This window comes from Halichoerus grypus, chromosome X, assembly GCF_964656455.1.
Source record: "Halichoerus grypus chromosome X, mHalGry1.hap1.1, whole genome shotgun sequence".
In the NCBI taxonomy this organism is placed as follows: domain Eukaryota; kingdom Metazoa; phylum Chordata; class Mammalia; order Carnivora; family Phocidae; genus Halichoerus; species Halichoerus grypus.
Window position 1 is genome coordinate 45811021 of NC_135727.1, and position 22924 is coordinate 45833944.

A 22924-nucleotide genomic window follows, 5' to 3' on the forward strand; every position below is an offset into this window, starting at 1 on the left:
AACACCATTTGTTGGGAACCAAAATTTTTTCCCACTGGGTATCTTCCCACTGGATATTCTTGCCTCCTTTGTCAAAGATCAATTGGCCATATACTCGTGGGATTATTTCTGGACTCTCTATTCTGTGCCGTTGATCTACGTGTCTATTTTTGTGCCAGTACCGTAGTGTTTTGACTACTACAGCTTTGTAATATAAGTTGAAGTCTGGAATTATGATACCTCCAGCTTTGTTTTTCTTTTCAAGATTGCTTCAGCTAGGGGCGCCTGGGTGGCTCAGTCGTTAAGCGTCTGCCTTAGGCTCAGGTCATGATCCCAGGGTCCTGGGATCGAGCCCCACGTCCGGCTCCCCACGGGAAGCCTGCTTCTCCCTCTCCCACTCACACTGCTTGTGTTCCCTCTCTCGCTGTGTCTCTCTCTGTCAAATAATTAAATAAAATATTCTTTTAAAAAAGATTGCTTCAGCTATTCAAAGTCTTTTGTGGTTCCATACAAATTCTAAGATTGTTTGTTCGAGTTCTGTGAAAACTGCTGTTGGTATTTTGACAGCCATTGCATCAAATCTGTAGATTGCTTTGGATAGTATGGACATTGTAACAGTATTTGTTCTTCCTATCCATGAGCATGGAATGTCTTTCCATTTGTTTGTGTTGTCTTCAGTTTCTTTCATCAGTGTTTTATAGTTTTCAGAGTACAGGTCTTTCATCTCCTTGGTTAAGTTTATTCTTAGGCATTTTACTCTTTTCTGGTGCAATTGTAAATGGGATTGTTTTCTTAATTTCTCTTTCTGTTGCTTCATTATTGGTGTCTAGAAATGCAACAGATTTCTGTGCATTGATTTTGTATCCTGAGAACTTCCTGAATTCATTTATCATTTCTAGTAGCTTTTTGGAAGTGTCTTTTGGGTTTTCTATATACAGTATCACGTTATCTGCAAATAGTGAACATTTTACTTCTTCCTTACCAATTTGGATGCCTTGTATCCCTTCTCGTGTCTGATGGCTGCAGCTAGGACTTCCACTACTGTGTTGAATAAAAGTGGTGAGAGTGGACATCCTTGCCTCGTTTCTGACCCCAGGGAGAAAGCTCTCAGTTTTTCCACATGGAGTATGATGTTCTTTGTGGGTTTTTCATATATGGCTCTCATTATGTTGAGGTATTTTCCCTCTAAATCAACTTTGTTGCACGTTTTAGTTTTGAATGGATCTTGTACTTTGTCAAATGCTTTCTCTGCATCCAATGAAATGATCACATGCTTCTCTTTCTTTTTTTCACTGAAAAGTTGTTTATTAAGGTGTTAATGGTTTATACAGTTAGTTCAGTATTTATGTAATTTGAAATTCTGAATTTCCTGTGAATGATCTATGTATCTACAATACAGACATGAATGTAAACTACTGTATTTCCTGATGTTTAGCATAACTAGACTTCTCTAAATTCCGATTATCAGACAAATAAAACATTATACTTTCAAAGTTACACCTTTAGGAGTCCACAAATTCCTATATGCCCAAGTTTTCTTTTTTTATATGATAAACTTTTTTTTGAGAAGGAGGGAGGGGGGAGAGGGAGAGAGAGAATCTCAAGCAGACTCCACGCTGAGCACAGAGCCCATGGTGAGGCTCGATCTCACGACCCTGAGATCATGACCTGAGCCAAAATCAAGAGTCAGACGCTTCAGCGACTGAGCCACCCAGGTGCTCCAATAAACCTTCTTAAAGGAGGAAGCCAAAACCCACAAATCAAAAGTCTTAATCTGCCTTTCACGATGTGTATCAAATCATCCACAATGTGCACTTTAAATATCTTACAGTATTGTCAATGATGCTTCAATAAAGCTGGGGAAAAAATGAAATCCCACACAAAAGTCTTAACCTGAACCACTGTGTTGAGAAATAGAGCAATGGAGGATCTTTTATTCATCACATGAGCAAAAACACAGAATACATTTATTAATTAATTTTCCCCTAAAGAGAATACAAATATACTTTGTATTTAGAGAAATAAAAGATTAGTTGTTGGGAGTTGCTTTTGGAGAATGATCAATCAGCACCTTCTCAAGGATCGGGTACTGATGCCGGGGACCATCGCCTCTCTCACACATTAACTAAACTTTGTACTTCCGGGTCCTTTAACCATAAATCGACCCTTTCAGCTTCAATTTGAAGGCTAGCCATTGTTGTTTCGTAATTCTTTTCACGGCCTTCAAAGAAACTTTGGGCAATCCATCCTGATACAGGATGCCTGAAATATTCCCAGTGTTGTGGGATATAGCCTCCTGGAATTTCTGCTAACTCAGCTTCACCAGTGAATATATTCACCAGAGTTATGCCAACTGCTACTGGAATCCCAGTCAACAAAATGTAGAACTTCCTGAAACTGAAAAAAATGCCTGTCGTAGAAACCAGAAGGTTTGATGGTAAACAGTCTTTACCCATGGTCTCCACTGTGTCACACAAGAGCTGCAGTCTTCGGAAAGCCACGGGTGAGGAAGCCCCCAAATCCAAGCCGAGTGCCAAGCCAGTGGCCAGAGAGAGCAGCCACTGCAGTGACCGAAGCCTGCTGCAATAAACTCATGGCCATCATGGCGACTATGAGCAAATCTGATCACGTGGTTCTTATCCTTTCTTTTATTAATGTGGTGTATCACATGGATTGACTTGCAAATATTGAACCACTCTTGCATCCCAGGAATAAATCCCGCTTGATTGTGGTGAGTGAATTTTTTTTTTTAAATGTATTTGTTAGATTCGGTTTGATAATATTTTGTTGAGGATTTTTGCACCTATGTTCATCAGAGATATCGGCCTGTAGTTCTCTTTTTTGATAATGTCTTTATCTGGTGTTGGTATCAGGGCAATGCTGGCCTCCTAGAATGAATTTGGAAGCTTTCCCTCCTCTTCTATTTTTTGGAATACTTTGAGAAGATTAGGTATTAACTCTTCTTTAAATGTTTGGTAGAATTCACTTGTGAAGCCGTCTGGTCCTGGACTTTTGTTTGTTTGGAGTTTTTTTATTACTGATTCCATTTCATTGCTGTTAATCTGTCTAATCGGTCTGTTCACATTTTCTATTTCTTCCTGATTCAGTTTTGGGAGGTTATATGTTTCTAGGTGTTTATCCATGTCTTCCAGGTTGTTCAATTTGTTGGGATATAATTTTTCATAATATTCTCTTATAATCCTTTGCATGTTTGTGATGTCGGTTGTTATTTCTCCTCTTTCATTTGTGATTTTGTTTATTTGAGTCCTCTCTCTTTTTTGATGAGTTCTGGCTAAAGATATATCACTTCTGTTGATCTTTTCAAAGAACCTGCTCCCGGGTTCATTGATCTGTTCTACTGGCTTTTTTTAGTTTCTATTTCATTTATTTCTGCCCTAATCTTTATTATTTCCTTCCTTCTACTGGTTTGGGGTTTTGTTTGTTCTTCTTTTTCTAGTTCCTGTAGGTGTAAGGTTAGATTGTTTACTTTTAGATTTTTCTTGCTTCTTGAGGTAGGACTGTATTGCTATAAACTTCCTCCTTAGAACAGCTTTTGCTGCATCCCAAAGATTTGGGATTGTTGTGTTTTCTTTTTCATTTGTCTCCATGTATTTTTTGATTTCCTCTTTGATTTCTTGGTTGACCCATTCATTGTTTAGTAGCATTAGTTATTTAACCTCTGTGAATTTGTGCTAGTTCCAGATTTTTTCTTGTGGTTAATTTCTAGTTTCATAGCATTGTGGCCAGAAGAAAATGCATGGTATGACTTTGATCTTTTTGAATTTGTTGAGACTGTTTTGTGGCCTAATATGTGATCTATTCTGGAGAATGTTCCATGTTCACCTGAAAAAAAAAAAAAGAGTATTCTGCTGCTTTTGGATGGAATGGTCTGAATATATCTGTTAGGTCCATCTGGTCCAATGTGTCATTCAAAGACATTGTTTCCTTGTTGATTTTCTGTTTGGATGATCCATCCATTGATGTAAGCAGAGTGTTAAAGCCCACTATTATTATTGTATTATTATCAATTGCTTTCTTTATGTTTGTTATTAGCTGCTTTATATATTTTGGTGCTCCCATGTAGGGCGCATAACTATTTACAATTGTTATGCCTTCTTGTTGTATTGTTCCCTTTATGATTATATAGTGTCCTTCTTTGTCCCCTCTGACAGTGCTTGTCTAAAGTCTATTCTGTCCAATGTAAGCATTGCAAGCCCAGCTTTCTTTTCATATCCATTTGCATGATAAATGATTCTCCATCACTTCACTTTCAATCTGCAGGTGTCTTTAGGTCTGAAGTGAGTCTCTTGTAGGCAGCATATAGACGGGTCTTGCTTTTTTACATTTCTGTCACCCTGTGTCTTTTGATTGGAGCATTTAGTCCATTTACACTAAACCTAGAGATAAGTATGTGCCTATTGCCATTTTGTTACACATTTTATGGTTGTTTTTGTGGTTCTTCTCTGTTCCTTTCTTCTCTTGCTCTGTTCATTCACAGTTAGTTGGCTTTCTTTAGTGATTTGCTTGGATTCCTTTCTCTTTAGTTTTTGCATACCTGTTACTGGTTTTTGATTTCTGGTTACCATTCAGTTTGTATAAAGCATCTTGTGTGTATAGTTGATGGTCGCTTAAAGTTTGAACCCATACTTTACTCCTCTCCCCCCAACCCAACCCACGTCTTATGTTTATACTGCCATACTTTACAATCTTTCATTTTGAGAGTCCATTGACTGGTTTATAGACATACTTATGTTTACTGCTTTTGTGCTCCTTACATTTCTTAGCCCTGCTTATGGTCTTTCCACTCAAAGGATCCCCTTTAACATTAGTTGTAGAGCTGGTTTAGTGGTCATGGATTCCTTAAGCTTTAGTTTGTCTGGGAAACCATTTCTCCTTCCATTCCGAATGATAGCCTTGCTGGATAGAATATTCTTGGCTGTAGGGTTTTTTACTTTCTTCACTTTGAAAATATCATGCCACTCCCCCCTTCTTTTTTTTTTTAATGGCACTCCATTCTTCCGCTGATAGCCTTATGGGGTTTCCCTTGTACGTAATTGTTTTCTTTCCTCTTGCTGCTTTTGAAATTCTCTCATTATCACTCCATTCTGCCATTTTAATTATTATGTGTCTTGGTGTCGACATCTTTGGGTTGATTTTGTCAGGGGCTCTCTGTGCCTCCTGGATCTGGATTTCTGTCTCTTTCCCCAGATTTGGGATGCTTTCAGCTATTATATCTTCAAATAAATTTCCTGCCCCCTTTTCTCTCGTCTTTCCTTCTGGGATCTCTATAATGCAAATATTATTATGCTTGATGGTGTCACTGAGTTCCCTAAGTCTGTTTTCATTTTGTGTTTTGTTTTCTCTCACTTGTTCAGTTTGGTTGCTTTCCATTATTCTGTCCTCCAGGTTGCTGATCCATTCTTCTGCTTTGTCTAGTCTACAGTTCATGACTCTCAAAGATTGTAAAGTATGGCAGTATAAACATAAGACGTGGGTTGGGTTGGGGGGAGAGGAGTAAAGTATGGGTTCAAACTGTCTCGTGTATTTCTAATTTCAGTTATTGAGTTCTTCATCTCTGATTGGTTCTTTTTTATGTTTTCTGTCTCTTTGTTAAGGGTCTCACTGAGGTCCTCCACTCTTTTCTCACGTCCCATGAGTATCCTTATGACCATTACTTTAAATTCTCTACCAGACATATTACTTAGCCCCGTTTCACTTAGGTCCCTGGCTATGATTTTGTCCCATTCCTTCATTTGGGACCTATTCCTCTGTCTCCTCATTTTGTCTAACTCTCTGGGTCTGTTTCCTGTGTTAGGAAAGTCAACTATGTCTCCTGCTCTTTAAAGTAGTGGCCTTATGAAGGAATGATCCTGTAGTGCCCTGCAGTGCAGTGTCCCCTGTTTACCAGAACCTGGTGCTTTGGCAGTGTCTCCTATGTTTGCTGTATGCACCCGACTCTTGTGGCTGAGCCACTTTTTCCTTCAGTCCAGTTGTCCACAATGGCTCTCTTTGCCTGCTGTGGGCAGGGTTCGGTCCCTGTGTTGTTAGTGGGCCAGTCTGGGGCCACCTTGGGCTTGATTTGAGTCAGACCAGGCATTTCCCTGGGATGCAGTAGCACAAACTAGAGGGCGTTGTAACCTGTTTTGTCCCCTGAGAAGCATTCCTTGATGGGTGAGGCCTGCAGTCAGACCTGCTGTCTGCCCCCAGCCCACTGCTGGGGCCACAGTCTGATTGTTGTGTGTGGTTATCTTTCCCTCACCCCATGGCAGAAGTCATTTTGGAGTGGTGCTGGCCCCTGTTGGGGCTGCTTGCAAGCTGCCAGGCTTGTGGCACCACTTTGCATGTGCTCCACCCAAGAGCGTATTGGAGGGGGTGGATCTGCAGAAGTGTAGGGGGGATGGGGGGCTGGATGTGCGGTGTTAGCAAGGTTTGCATGGGTCTTCTGTGGGAGAAGACCTGGAGCCAAGGCCCTGGTGGAAGGGGCGTGTCCACAGGGAAACAGAAGGGCTGGGTGTGCTGATACCAAGTTAAGTAGGGAATGTCTGCACCTCACTGGTTCCTTGCTGGTTCCCACAGGTGGCTGTGTGTTTATGTTGGGGTTTGGGGGAGGGAACTGGAGCCTGTCAGCTCCTTTGTTCCTGGAGAAGTCCCCATAGATCCCTGCCCTTCCAGCTCATGCTCTGAGATTAGTAAATAAATCTCCCTCCTGTGTACCCCACGTGATTTTCAAACTGCTCCTCTGTGCTGTATCTCCACAGGGCTGTTTGTTGTGCTATCTCTTTAAGGGCGGGCACTCAGTTTCCTCTCACCCTCCTGGCGCTCCCAGAACAGAGGCACTGATTTTTAACGCTCCGGGTTTAAAGTCCCCGGAACTTTGGGTTGTACAAACTCGTGAAATTCGGCCCTTCCGGTTCTTGAAGCCAAATGTTATGGAAATTCATCTTCTCCATGTGGGCTCTATGGTGTGAGAGTCTGTTTCTCTCCCCTCTCTGGACAGAGCATCCTTCCTTCCGGAGAACAGTCTTGCAAGTCCGTTTAGTTCCCGACTGCCTCTCCACCCTTCCTACCTTCTCTGATCAGGCTCTCCCATGTATTTAGCTGTGGAGAGTTTCTTCTACCAGGCTTTGGGTTGTTTTCTCGGTTATTTACACCCATATGAATGTTATCTGGTTGTATCAACGGGATGAGGTGAGCTTAGAGTTTTCATACGCCACCATCTTCCCCAGAAGTCTCTTAACATTCTTCTTCATATGCATGCAGATGTCTTAGTAAGCATTTCTCTTAATAAGTTCCTGAAAGTGTTCTTTCAAAACCATGAAAACTATATAATATATGAGCACAACTTTGAAAAAAAAAAAACTATTACTATTTTATATTTCTAACAACGCTGTATGAACGTGCCTGTGTCCCCATACATTAGAAATGTGAATCGTTGTTAATCTGATAGGCAACAAATCATCCCTCCTGGTTGTTTTCATTATAACTCATCTTTGCTGCCTGCATAGAATCCTATCCTATCGATGGGACATAATCAATTGTCACAACCCCATGTTATTTGGAATTCAAAGTGTTTCTCATATCCCCAGTTATCAACACTGGGTGGATGGCATTTGACTGTGCTGAAGGGCACAGTTCAGGGCACGGTTCACGTGGCTAGTTGCACTGGTGAGCTGAATGTGTTCTCTTTGAGCTCAGCACAAAGAGAGGTCTAGTTTGTGAGAGAAACTGGTAGGGAATTATCAAGATGGCAATCCTTGTAACCAAATACTACCACCATCCTTAACTTTGTCCCGAAGATAAACTTCTAACAGGGAAATTGTTGGTGTGAAGGGTGTACACCTATGTAGCCTTTTAAGAAGTCTTGCCACACTGACATCCAGAAAGATAGTTCCTACTTGGTACTCCCAAAGTGGAGTCACATGAGAAAGGCCACCGAACAGTGGAGAAAGTAATAATGCTGAGGTCATGTCACACAGGCCAGGCCCTGGACTCTGTCCTGGACGCACTCTCAAGCCGCTGCCAAGGTCAGAAGACGTGGAAGTGATCAGTAATAAATCACACTTTGCACACAGAGCAACCTGATGCAGCATGTGTAGAAGGAAGGTTATTGCTTGGAGGAACACAGCATGTCAAGCCAGCAGGCCTAGTATACAGTGACAGTTTTATATAGATTCATTTTTATATAAAACATGTGCATGGAGGCCTTCTTAATGAAAAGTTTGGTTGTCACTGTAGTACAGTGGAAGACCAAGACAATGTCATGCTTTAAATAGCTTTCGCGGGGTATAATTTACAGACAATCAAATTCACACGTTTTACAGGTACAGTTGGGTGATTATTACTAAATGTATGGAGTTATGCAACCAACACCATAATTGTTTTAGACATTTCCATAGCCCCCCAAATTTCCATAGTGCTTGAAAGCATTTCACTCCTGTGCCCACACCTAGCCTCAGGCAACCACTGATTTGCTTTCTGTCACTATGAATCTGCCTATTCTGAGCATTTTATATAAATTGGATATTATATTCCTTGGTCTTTTGCATCTGTCTTGTTCATTAGCATAACGGTTTTAAGAATCATAGGTGCTATACACATATCAGTTCTTCATTCATTTCATGGCTGAATAACATTCCATGTATGGATATGCTAACATTTTGATTATCCATTCATTGATTGTTGGGCGTTTGGGTTGTTTCCACTTTTTGGCTATTATGAATAATGGTGTTATGAACTTTTGTGTACAAGTCCTTTTGTAGACATATGTTTTCATTTTTCATAAATATCTAAGTAACTAGCAGTGGAATTTCTAGATCATATGGCACCTGAACATGTGAGACAACATCACAATTTCAAATTATTTCATTCCATACCTAGAAATCACTTGAGAAAAAAAAACAAGAAACAGGTAAGATGGAGTCTACTGAAGTGGCCTTAAAAAAAGGTTGTTACCATGCTGTAGACCTATTTGTAAAATGCCTCTCAGTGATGCAAAACTAAGAGATAACTTGGGAGATTTCTGTGCTTTATTTGAAAGTGCATTGCCTAAAAAGTAGTCAAACTTGCACTATTCACAGACAACATGATACTCTATGTAGAGAACCTGAAAGCCTCCGCCAAAAAATTGCTAGAACTGATACAGGAATTTAGCAAAGTCGCAGGATATAAAATCAACACACAGAAGTCTGTTGCATTTCTATACACCAATAACGAGGCAGCAGAAAGAGAAATCAAGGAATCGATCTCACCTACAATTGCACCAGAAACCATAAGATACCTAGGAATGAACCTAACCAAAGAGGTAAAAGATCTGTACTCTGAAAACTAGAGAACACTTATGAAAGAAATGGAGGAAGATGCAAAGAAATGGAAAAACATTCCATGCTCATGGGTTGGAAGAACAAATATTGCCAAAACGTCTATACTGCCCAAAGCAATCTACATATTCATTGCAATCCCTAACAAAATAACAGCAGCTTTTTTTTCACAGAGCTAGAACAAACGATTCTAAAATTTGTATGGAACCAGAAAAGACCCTGAAAAGCCAAAGGAACGTTGAAAAAGAAAACCAAAGCTGGAGGCATCACGATTCCAGACTTCAAGCTATAGTACAAAGCTGTCATCATCCAGACAGTATGGTACTGGCACAAAAACAGACACATTGATCAATGGAACAGAATAGGGAACCCAGAAATGGACCCTCAACTCTATGGTCAACTAATCTTCGACAAAGCAAGAAAGAATATCAGAAGGAAAAAAGACAGTTTCTTCAACAAATGCTGTTGGGAAAATTGGACAGCCACATGCAGAAGAATGAAATTGGACCACTTTCTTACAGCATACACAAAATAAATTCAAAATGGATGACAGACCTAAATGTGAGACAGGAATCCATAAAAATCCTAGAGGAGAACACAGGCAGGAACCTCTTTGACCTTGGCCGCAGCAACTTCCTGCTAGACACATCTCCAGAGGCAAGGGAAGCAAAAGCAAAAATGAAGTATTGAGACATCATCAGGTTAAAAAGCTTTTGCCTAGCAAAGGAAACAATCAACCAAACTAAAAGGCAACCTATGGAATGGGAGAAGATATTTACAAATGACATATCAGATAAAGGGCTAGTATCCAAAATCCATAAAGAACTTACCAAATTCAACACCCAAAAAACAAACAAAAAAAAATCCAGTCAAGTAATGGGCAGAAGACATGAACAGACATTTCTCCAAAGAAGACATACAAATGGCTAACATACACAGGAAAAAATGCTCCACATCATTCGGCATCACGGAAATACAAATCAAAACCACATGAGATACCACCTCACACTGGTCAGAATTGCTAAAATTAATGATTCAGGAAACAACAGATGTTGGCAAGGATGCAGAGAAAGGGGAACCCTCGTGAACTGTTGGTGGGAATGAAAACTGTGGCAGCCACTCTGGAAAACAGTATGGAGATTCCTCAAAAAATTAAAAATAGGACCACCTTATGACCCAACAATTGTGCTTCTAGGTATTTATCCAAAGAACACAAAAATAATGATTTGAAGGGCCCCATGCACCCCAATCTTTATGGCAGCAATGTCCACAATTACCAAAATACGGAAAGAGCCCAAATGTCCATCGACCGATGAATGGATAAAGAAGATGTGGTATATGTGTTTGTGTGTGTGTGTGTGTGTGTGTGTGTGTGTGTGTGTGTGTGTAATGGAATATTACTCAACCATCAAAAGGAATGAAATCCTGCCATTTTCAATGGTGTGTTTGGAACTAGACTATATCGTGCTAAACAAAACAAATCAGTAAGAGACAAATACCATAGGATTTCACTTGTATGTGGAATTTAAGAAACAAAACAGAGAACATAGGGGAAGGGAAGGAAAAATAAAATAAGATAAAAACAGAGAGAGAGAGGGAAACCATAAGGGACTCTTAGCTCTAGGGAACAAACTGAGGGTGGCTGGAGGAGAGGTGGTGCGGATGGGGTAATTGGGTGATGGGTATTAAGGAGGGCACTTGATGTAGTGAGTACCGGGGGTTATATGCAACTGATGAGTCACTAAAGTCTTTCCTGAAACTAATAATACACTATATGTTAACTAACTTGAATTTAAATTAAAAAAAGAGAGAAAGTGCATTGCCTATAGCCCATAGTTCTCCATTATCTTACTCTGTCTCTGTGGAAGGCATTTTGCAATACTGGCTTTTAGGCAAGTGATAGTGTCAGATTGCAAAGTAATCCTTGTCTTGGGGAAGAAAAAGTTTGTCTCCATTTGAACATTCATTTCACAACGCTCATGATCTATAATGTGCCAAAAAGTGGTTGTTGACTTTGGCAAGATGAAATTTCAGTGGAAGAGTGGGGGGACTTCCCCATTAGATGAGGGATGGAGACTAATTGGAGGGAAGGCCAGGAAATGTGAATTGAGTGTCAAGAATTCATTGTAGACCTTTGGTTTCAAAGTGCAGAATTTATATGTAAAGAGGACAGCAACTAGAGATGTGGAGAGAGGTCCATGGCATTAAGTGATAGTCTAAAATCATCAATCATAAGACACCTGACCAGGTTGACCTATGAACGGGAAGGAGCCATCTCCTAGATTTAACACCTAACCATTTAACGTTTAACCACACCACCCTTTGCACACTTGTTTCAATTCTGGAGAAAGCTAAAACTTAACCAAAGAAATGGTGTTTTGTCTTAGTGCCTGTTAGATGTATAAATGGATGGATGGATGCAGGAGGTGTCAAAAATGTACTGGGGATTCATGGATTTTTATGTCCCAGGGTAGAGCTCTTCATGCAGATGACTGAACCCATAGTGTTGGGTGGCTGAGAAAATGCAATCTCTCAGGACTCTGCAACTGAAAGCTGCAAGATGGGAGCCCTCACCTTCAGTGTTCAGAAGCAGATTTAGACAGACCACCACACTTTACCTCCTGAAGGGATCCATCTGGGGGCAGATGAGATCACAGACAGGACTGTTTTCCCGTAGGGGGTGATGGGATTACAGTCTGCTCAGAAGTATGCTGTGGTCCAGCTCTTGTGCCATTTGAAGAGACTCAAGAAAGTGTAGATCTGAATCCTCTCTAAACGTAACATATATCACAAAGAGATATTCTTAATCTTTTTGGCTGGTGCGTATGTGCACACACACACACACACACACACACAGTCACACAACCTGGAGTGCATGCTGGCAGTAGCACTAGGAGAAACTGCATGCTTATGTGACCATCACTCATTGTTTGTTAAGTCGCATATGTCACTGAACCTTTTTGCATTAATAGCTAATGACAATTATGATTAACAGTGTATTTTACATGTTAGGGAATGTTTTTAAATTACCTCACCACCCAATTAAATATGATAACATGAAGAGAATTTCTATCTTTCATGTTTTTTTTTTTTTTAAAGATTTTATTTATTTATTTGAGACAGAGAGAATGAGAGAGAGAGAGAGAGCACATGAGAGGGGTGAGGGTCATAGGGAGAAGCAGGCTCCCTGCCGAGCAGGGAGCCCGATGCGGGACTCGATCCAGGGACTCCAGGATCATGACCTGAGCCGAAGGCAGTCGCTTAACCAACTGAGCCACCCAGGCGCCCTATCTTTCATGTTTTTAAAGTGTCTCAATAAGCTACTGAGAATTCCCACCATGGGTGTGCACATGGGGCATCCTATACAGTCTGATACTGCTGGTGGGGATGTCTGTCAATTAGTAGACCTTTTTACAGGTTGGTTTGTCAATGTCCATTAAAGACTCCAGGCATTTTCAATCTTCATGTATTTGGGACTTGCTCCTTCAAGTGTTCATCCTCAGCATAACTCATGTCCCTCCATTACAGAGTGCATCTTCCTTATGTTTTCTGGGACTTCACTTTCAAAAAACATATTCTCTTGCTTTTACAGACCAGGAAATTGAGCCACAATGATGTGCAGTGATACGCAGAAATACAGGCAGGACTAGCAGCCTGGCTTCAGATGTGAGGATACAGATTTCAGAAGGGACACAGGTCAGCAGGAAAGCAAGACCTACTTGATTATGGTGTGATGCACAGCTGAGCGTCATGCAACTGCCTTGGGACATAGAGGCTGCCAGTTTCTGCTTTTCCACTTAAGAGAAGGATGACTCCCGACCAGGTGTCTTAATCTCCATACATCGTCGTTTCCCCAGCTTACAAGATGTTGTAGAGATCATGTTCTTTACCTCCCAGGAATGCTGTCAAAAATTCATGAGAATGAAGAATGCATACATTCACAAAAGCTAAGTCCCCACAGTTTTCTGAGTCAGGGGCCTTTTCCTCATGTAGGACTCTAAAGTTCCAACCACCCTAAGACTATTCACCCTAAGAACATTCAAGCACAAAGTTAATACAAGAACTTATGCTTACTGAGTTCATTGAATGCAGAGTATGATAATATCTGTGGTGTGGATTGGAAAGTAATTACTGGGAAATCACTGTTCCTTCTTTCCCATCTCAGGACTGGAAAGTGCTTTCCCAGGTGGGATCTCATTACCCCCTACACCCATTGTAGAGGTTTTATCCCAAAACATGGCCAGCATGGGGGAAATGACTTACCCAAGAACCTATGATGTGCCTGACCCTCAGTGATTTCTTGCAGTGGTCTTCTGCAAAACCTAGTCTTGCTGGGTTACAATACACTTATTATTCTAAGAAAATTAGCCTAGAGGACAAAAAGTGCAATGGAAAGTTTATGAAGTAATGTGAAATGGACCAATGGTTTTCTTTCTCAGACCCAATGGAAATGGTCCTGAGATTGTTTTCCTTTTTTCCTAAATAATCTGAGAAATGACTCCAGCACAGAGAAATGACACCAAAATTAATACACAATGGAAACTTGTACATTTCCCTCCCATTTAACATTTCCACACGATTGACTTATAATCATGCTATTTGGATCATGTCAAGGGAATCTCCTTTTAAGGAAGGACAAGTATGGATTAGAAAGGGGACCAACATCCATTGAGTACTCTATGTATCAAATGCCAGATTGACTTGAAATATTTTGCCCCTCACAGTAATTGCCTGACATGAATATAATTGTTCCCACTTTACAAATGAAGGAATGCAAACTCAGAAATAGTATATAATTTTCTTGTCATTGGTAAATTTATTACAGAAATCCTAATTCCAAACCGGTACTCTCTTCAAAGTAAAAATTTTTTTAAAAGTGCAACCTTTACATTTTGTGGCCATGCAGGGTTTAGGAATAAGTGTGTTTGAACTGTCCGTGTATGTTCTCCTTGAAAAACTCATGCACGTATGAATGGATACTGACATTTTCTTTCTCCAAGTAAGACATTTTCAATATACATAAGATCCTGGATCTCAGAAGAGATAACCTGGTTATAGATCTTAGCCCAAGTCTGGCAAGTAATATTCACCAATAAATATTGGGTGGAATCACAAATCCATGGATCAGTGAAAGGTATTTGCCTTAATGCATGAAGAGCACCTATATCAAAATAGCAAAATGGACAACATGTATAAAGAGTTCAAAAAGGAAGAAATGCAAATGGCCAATAATCATGAGAAAATAATGTTCTGACTCATTAATAATTTAAAGAATGCAAATGAAATCATCTAAATATCCTTTAATGACCTATCGTCTGGATGATGTCTGCAAGAAATTCGCTTCAAATAAAACAATATGAGTAGGTTGAAAGCAAAGGGATGGAAAAGGTACCGTGAAAATAAAGGAAAGCAGAATGGCTATGCTAATTTCAGATTAAGAGCAAGGAAAGTTACTACATACAGAGAGGGTTATTATATAATCGTAAAAGAGTCAATGCCCCCAAGATATAGCAATCCTAAATACGTATGCACCCAACAATGGAGCTACAAAAATATGCAGAGCAAAAAACTGATAGGATGGAAAAGAGAAATAAACAAATCCACAGTTTGCGGGGAGAATTCAACACCCCTCTCTTCACTTGATGCAACAACTAGATGATCTTTGTCATTTAATTGTTTAGACCTGTGTGGTCTTTTCTGACACCAAATTGTGTTGTCACTTTCTTCTGACATCAAAGGTATGTGTCTTTTTCCACATCAAGAACCAATTATCTGATACCAACCGGGTACCCAGCAATTCAATTCAAATCTGACATTATCTACCTGGATTTAACATCAGTTCCCACAAGTTAAAGGGTTTACTTCCACAAGACTGCCCCCGCTTCAGATGTTAGCCACCACTTGGATTCCCAGGTGACCCACACTTCTGCCCAGCTAACTATAAACTCAGGAGTTTCTACGACCCCACCCCTCAGGTTTGATAGTTCAATAGAACAAGCCACAGAAGTCAGAAAAATGCTTTACTTACAACAACTAGTTTATTATAAGGGATACAACAACTCAGTCACAGCCAAATGGAAGGATACCTGGGGGAAGGTATGAAGGAGAGAAGGGATGTGGAACTTCCGTGCCCTCTTGGGGCACACCACCTTCCCAGTCCATCAAAGTGTTCACCCACCTGGAAGCTCCCCTAATCCTACTGTTCAGGGTTTGTTTGTTTGTTTGTTTATGGAGACGCTATTACAAAGTCATGATTGATAAAATCATTGGCCACTGGTGACTGAACTCAATCTCTAACCCCCCTCCCCTCCCCAGAGGTCAGGGGAGTGAAACTGAAAGTTCTAACCCTCTTATCTTCTGGTTGGTTTTTCTGGCAACCAGCCTCCATCTTGAAGATATCTAGCCTCTCCCCATCATAACACATCTCATTAGCATAGAGAAGACATTAAATTCCAAAGCTTTTAAGCCCTCTGTATCAGGAACCAGGGACAAAGACCACATACTCATTTTTATTGTAGCACAAGACTGTTTACAGTTAATGTAATTATTGTAATTAGTAAAATATTTGCATGTAGGTCTACCATTTAATTATTCGTTTTCTCTTTGTCTCCTCCACTTTTCATGCCTCTCTTTCCTGTTTCTTACCTTCTTTTGGCTTATTTGAATTTGTTCTTGTATATCTCTAAAATTTTTCTTTTGTGATTTTGACATTATTTCTTTGTATAACATTATTAGTGGTCACTACCGATTACAACTTTCTTAATTTTACACAGCATTTTAGAAACAAAATATTACTGCCATAATTGATTTGTGAAAATCTCACCACCATATAGGTCCCCTTACCTTCCCTTTGTTATGCTATAAATGTTTCATATATTACATCCACATTTATTGAAAACCCTACTAGACTATTGTATTATACGTATATATTATTATATATTATATGTATTATATTTTTTTTCTTTCAGTAATCGAACCTATTTTGGAGAACTCAACAGGTGAAAAAATGTCTATTATATTTCTCCAGATATTTACCTTTTCTGTTGCTTTTCTTCTGCAACTACATGTAGTCATAATATTTCCACCCAAAATGATATTTTAACTAACTTATAATTTTATAACCTGTCTTTCCCCACTTGCAACACAGACTGAATGTCTCAATGGCAATGAACAGTCATCTGCATCATAAGTTTAGTGCTTACAGAAACACTCGTGGCCTATAAACATATGAAAGTATTAAACTAAGTTAATGTTTGTTTTGGTCCAAGGAACATTTATTTGTAAAACTACAATGCGACATTTTTCGACCCTATTTTAAAGATGAAACAAGTAAGAAAGTGAGAGGTTAAGTACTTTGCCTAAGCTCTCACACTTAAAAGGGACACATGGTGGATTTTGAACCCAAATCACATGGCTCTAGAGCCCCTGAATATCTAGGGTGATAGAACTTGAGACATAACCGCACACAGACATTACCAAATCTCAGCCATAGAAACCACATTGATACACACCTACATTTACAGATCCATTGTCAAAAATTGTAATCAGTGTCTTTTCTCTATGAATCAGTATTCTTTGAATATATTTCTGAAACAATAAAACCATGAGTACTTTATCTGTAAAATATTTTGTGTCTTCAAATCTTTACCTTAATAAATTTTCCTCTTTATGGAATTCAAGCAATACAGAAACGTGCATTTGTAAAATGAAATTACTCTAAATCTCCCTCCTGCCTGACTCCTGGCCCCTGACCCAAAGGTGTCTGCTATCAATAGACTGTTGTTACATGTTCACCAGATGTGTTTCTCTGTAGGTGAACTATGGTCACAATCACAGATACACAGAAATATTTATTCATGCATAGATCCCTTTTAAATACTGGAATCACATAATTCATATTCTGCAACTTGTCTTTTGGCACTGAGAAGAGCATCTCTTCATGTTTTCATGTGTATTTTATCAGCTAATGTGTTTTCAAATGTTTCTAAGACATGCATACTGCTCTTTAGATGAATTCCCTGTGTATATTCATATTAGTTATGCTGCATAATAAATTACTCCAAAATTTAGATGCTTACCACAATAAACATATAATATCACACCGTTTCTTTGGATCTGGAATCGGGGAGCAGCTTAGATGGAAGGTCCTGGCTCAGGGCCTCTCACAAGGCTGCAGTCAAGGGATAGGTAGGGACTACAGCCATCTCAAGGGCCAACAGGGAGGCTCTACTTCCAAGCTCATTCATATGGCTGTTGGCAGTCTTCAGGGCCTCACTGGGTCTTGCCAGAGACATAGGTTCTTTGTTACAGGAGTAGCTCACAACATGGCAGCTGGCTTCTCTCACAATAAGCATGAGACCAACAAGGAAGTGATCACAGCCTCTTTGTAACCTAATCTCAGAATTGATATCCCATCTCTTCTCATATATTCTAGTTGTTAGAAGCAAGTCACCAACTCCAGCCCACACACAATAGGACAGGTTACACAAGGAAGTGAATGAACATAGGAGGCCACATCATCATTAGACCATTTCTCCATATCGGTTACTGGGAATGCTTGCTTCAGTACATTTCACTATATAAAAGAAATAGGTGACACCCTGGACAGCATGAAATATAAGCACTTAAAAGAGATTAGAACAATCAGAGCCCTGGTGGCTTCGGGACACAATGGGGGAAAGCTCTAGTGAAATGCAGGTTACATTACCGTGAAGGCATTAACAAAGCAGTTTCCCCAATTAACCCAGCTTCTCCTAACTAACACCCTGCTATGAACTATGAATTTAATAATAGGCAACTCAAATAAATGTGAAGATTAAAGGTGATACAATTTAGAGTACCACTTGCGTACATTACTTTTTTGAGCATTAACATCCTACCCTCCAGATTATCTGTCCCAGAAGAATCACCTGTTCTGACTGAGCTCCTGTCTGCCAGCTTAAAAAATAATCAATTCACAAGGTCCCCATACCCAGGTACCTTCGCTGCAGGGGCAGGATTTCATTTCTGCCATCATTGACCTCATCATCATCATCATTACCTCATTATGATCATGACCACTGTCATCACCATCATTATTATCACCAAGAGCGTTTGTTGAGTGAGTGTCCATGGGATGGTGTATAATGATGAGTCCCTAAGCCCTGGTGGCCCATCATCTACATAAGAGATTGCTGGGTATAGGCAATGTTTCTTGACTTTCTTTCATGATCTCCCCATAAAGAGGCTTTTTACACATTTTTTTGGCAACACCTTACTGCCCAGAACGTGAAATTTTAACTGGCAGATGTAGTGTATATCTGTTTATGTAGTGTAGACTTTTGGAGGGCCACAAAGCATTGTAATGTCTACTCTTCCTCCCCTACTCTCAAGAACGAATTTCAGCCCCTTTGGGGTGATATCACCCCTACTGAGAATGCATGAAAATTGTATGAATGCATGAAAAGATGGAATGCCATCCCTGCCCATTATGTGGCGTGTGGTACAGGACTATTTGCTTAGACTCCCTTAGCCTACCCTTGGTCATCTGTAAAAGGGGACCCAGGACGCCTTCCTTACAGAACTGTAGGGAGGGGTAAATGGGAAACCCAGTACAGAGCACACAGCACATAGGAAGACTTCAAGAAATGTGAGTCCTGGCCCATCTTTCTCCTCCTTCCCAGAGAGTGACGACTGTTACCTAAAACCAAACAGCATAACTGCCGCAGAGACCACCCGGAAACGTGGCAGTAAGAAGTAGCCCCTACTCACATAATGAATGAAGCTTTGGGGCCATTTCTGTGTTGCAGGATGGCTTTGCTGAGGGATTTGGGGTGGGAAAAGAGGATCCTCAAGCCGTGTCCTTTAATTCCTTGTCCTGTCCTGTTTCTTTATCTTCTAGATCGATATTGGAAAAGCAGTTTGCCATTGAGCCCCCAAATGAAGAGACAGTGCAGATAAAGAGGAGGCAGGAACCACAGGCCCTTGACCCTGACACCAGACCCCATTACCCACTCTAGGACCATGCATGGGGATTTCATCTATACCATCAGCTTCTTCAAAGAGAAGGGTTGGGGAGCTTCTTCAAAGAGAAGGGTTGGGGAGCTGTGTACCCACGTGGGCACAATACTAGAAATGTGTAAAACTGCAAGTTTTCAAGTCCTAGAGGGTTGTCATCTATCAAGGAGAACTTTGGTTGTCCTTTGGGGAGTGTAAGTGGTACAGTGCCATTCCTGTTCCTGCCTAGATGACTCTGGAAGATGGATTTTCCATTGTGATGAGTCTGAGTTTGTCATCTGTCTGGCTTTACGGGCCATGTTCAAGAGTGCAGTAGCTGACAAGGACCTCACTCTCTCCTCTCATAGATGTTGCCAATGTCTCTGCAAGGAGGTTGTACCAATTAGACCTCCCCCAGCAGGGTATGGAGTTCTCATAGCCCCACACTTTCTGTTTAAGGAGGTTGCAGGATAAACACAAAGTCAGTGATCAGGTCTTGGGGGTTTTTTTGTGTTTTTTGTGTTTGTTTTTTGCAAACTCTGGAATTATTCCAGAATATATTGTGAAACACAAATATGAAACATGCCATTTATAGGGAAATATAAGAAGAAATGAAAAGTAGGGGCACCTGGGTGGCTCAGTCATTAAGCGTCTGTCTTCGGTTCGGGTCCTGATCCCAGGGTCCTGGGATCGAGCCCCACATTGGGCTCCCTGCTCGGCCGGAAGCCTGCTTCTCCCTCTCCCACTCACACTGCTTGTGTTCCCTCTTTCACTATCTCTGTCTGTCAAATAAATAAATAAAATCTTTAAAAAAAAAGAAGAAGAAATGAAAAGTAATCTAACATTCTAGCACCAGGATATTGGATTAGCAAATATTATGAAAAAATAACACTCATTATGCACTCAGATCTGCAGAAACAGATGCTCTTGTCTTGTAATTGTTTGGGCTATACACTAAAAAGAAGATTGTAAAGTTTAACTAGACAGTATGCACTAAAAATGTCTAATGTTCATGCTCTTTGACAAATCAGCCCCACTTATGGGTTCTAGATGCAGCCAGGGGAGGCTCCTGCCATCATCATTCATCTGTCCACACTGTTTGGGGCTGAGCTGACCATCAATACAGCTGACTCAGTGTCTTCAGGCCCCCTGACACCTTGATACAAAGAGGAAACTCTGTCTCACCAAAGGTTGCCCAGCCTCAATGGACCATCCATGGAACCACCACAAGCATTGATATGGAGCAGTGCTAGGTCCCTACTGTAGGAGGGACACGTAGATCTCTGACCTCATTTCTGTGTGGGAGAAATCTCCCTTCCTCTCCTTCCCTGTGCCCTTAGAAGCCTTCCCCACCATAGCAGGTACAAACAGTCCAATGCTTACTGTAAGTTTAAGTTTTCTTTTGGGGGGGGCAGGATTCCCTTCTCTTCTTTTTATGGAAGTATAGTTGACACATAATGTTACATTAGTTTCATGTGTACAACATAGTGATTCACAAGTCTATACCTTATGTTATGCTGACCGCAAAGATAGCTACCATCTGTCACCGTACAGTGCTATTACATTATCACTGACTATATTCTTTATGCTGTACCTTCCATCCCTGTGACTTATTCATTCCATAACTGGAAACATGTACCTCTCACTCCCCTTCACCCAGTTGCCCATCCCCCCACCCTCTCTCCTCTGGCAACCATCAGTTTGGTCTCTGTATTTATGAGTCTGTTTCTGCATTTTGTTTGTTTACTCATTTGTTCTGTTTTTTTAGATTCCACATATAAGTGAAATCATACAGTATTTGACTTTCTCTGACTTATTTCACTTAGCATAATATCCTCTGGGTCCATCCACGTTGTCACAAATGGCAAGATCTCATCCATTTTTATGGCTGAGTAATAATTCCATATAGATAGATGTAGATATGGCATAGATATAGATGATACAGATATAGATGTAGATAGGTATATACCACAACTTCTTTACAAAGGATGGAAGAAACACAAGCTTCAGGCAGTTTCTGCTCTCAGCCCTGACCCAATCCTCCCTGGAGGCAAGGGAAAGGGACACCAAGCCTGGCTTCCTGCTGCAGGGAGGGTAAACACAGCGAGACCAGAGGTTAACCACCTCAGCAGTGTGTACCCTGATACATTTTCTGAAGATCTGTCACCAGCAACTAATGGTATCCAGGCTTCCAGGTCCCATCCATGGCTCTGGCTGTGGGGGTGGTGAGCAACTTCTTGGCCATCCATCTCTGTACTCAGGAGCATGTGATTTGGAGTCACACACATCCATGAAGAGAGGGCAGTGATACCTCACTACCAAGGTTGTCTTGAGGATTAAATCCGGCCACTAACATGAAGAATGTTCCACTGGGTTGGGTGATGTAATCTGCTCTATAAGCATTAGCTATATTTCCTCTCTAGAGCAAGAACTGTATAAGGCACCTCACCTGCCCCTTTGGCCAGGGCCCCCCTTAGGCAGATGGCAGGTCAGAATCACCCTGGTATCATTTTCTAAAGTCTCACCTGAAATTCCTTTTTTTGGTGAAAATAGGATGTCTGCATCAAACGCCATTCGAGTTAATAAGCCATAATAATACGGGCCTTGGAAAATGGATGTGCCCATTTGGCACCAATGTGTATGCCAGTGTCTGTTTCCCCTTTATTCCACCAACACCAAGTATTACCAGTTTTGTCTTTATTGCCAAGCTGATCTCGTTTTCCCCAGACCTGCCCTGTTGGGAGTGTCATCTCCAATGGTCATTTAACTCACAGAAATCTGCCCCCACCGGGCTTTTCCCGATTTAGCAAATAAAAATAAAGGACACCAAATTGAATTTCAATTCCGGATAAACAGTCACATTGCATGTGACATATTTAGACTAAAAATTATCTGTTAGTCCTCTGGAATTCAAATATAACTGGCTATCCTGATTTTACCTGCAACCCTATACAGGGAGAGTTCTGTAAAGGAGAACCAAGGTGCTCTGGTGAACAGCCCCAGCTGAGCCCCCAAGCAACAACCAGCACCCGTCATCCATGTGGGTGAGCTCTCTTGGATGGCACTGCCCCTGAGTGGAGCCTCCAGGTAACGGTAGCCCCAGGTGACAGAAACCACTTGGAGCAGAAAAACACCCAGCTGAGCGCAGTCAACACACTGACTCCTGAGAGACAATAAATGACCATTGTTTGGGGGACTTTGTTGAGTAGAAATGGATATCCAAAGCATGTGTTTTGGGTGTACTTTTCCTCTTCCTCTGTGGTCTGTAATCACTGGATAAGATAGAGATTTGCTGATCACTGAAGGCTTGGTAGAACTTCGTTTCAGTTTTGGCTACAGTCTGCAGGTGGGTTTAGGTGTGGGTATCGTTTTCTGAACATCTCTTCAATTCCTTCCTGAGGGGATTCCCAGAGGAGATTTTCATGATATATGAATTTTCACCCTACTCTTGGAATTTTGAACCTAATTCCAATCCCCCTTCGTAAGATGACTTTCCACTGCAATCTCCTGTGTTGAGGAACTGAGAGGCTGTTGCTACAGTTGGCTCCATGAACCACGGGGAATGCCATATCTTCAGAACATTGCTTGGTGAGTACGCAATCAGAACAAGGGCTATTTATTCACTTTGAAATGCGATTCTCAAGGATTGTTTC

General features: G+C 40.8%; 1 pseudogene; it reads right to left on the bottom strand.

Moving 5' to 3' along the window:
• Positions 1-2008: 2008 nt before the first annotated feature.
• On the bottom strand, positions 2009-2638 carry LOC144380446 (NADH dehydrogenase [ubiquinone] 1 beta subcomplex subunit 5, mitochondrial-like; annotated as a pseudogene).
• Between the last annotated feature and the right edge of the window lie 20286 nt (positions 2639-22924).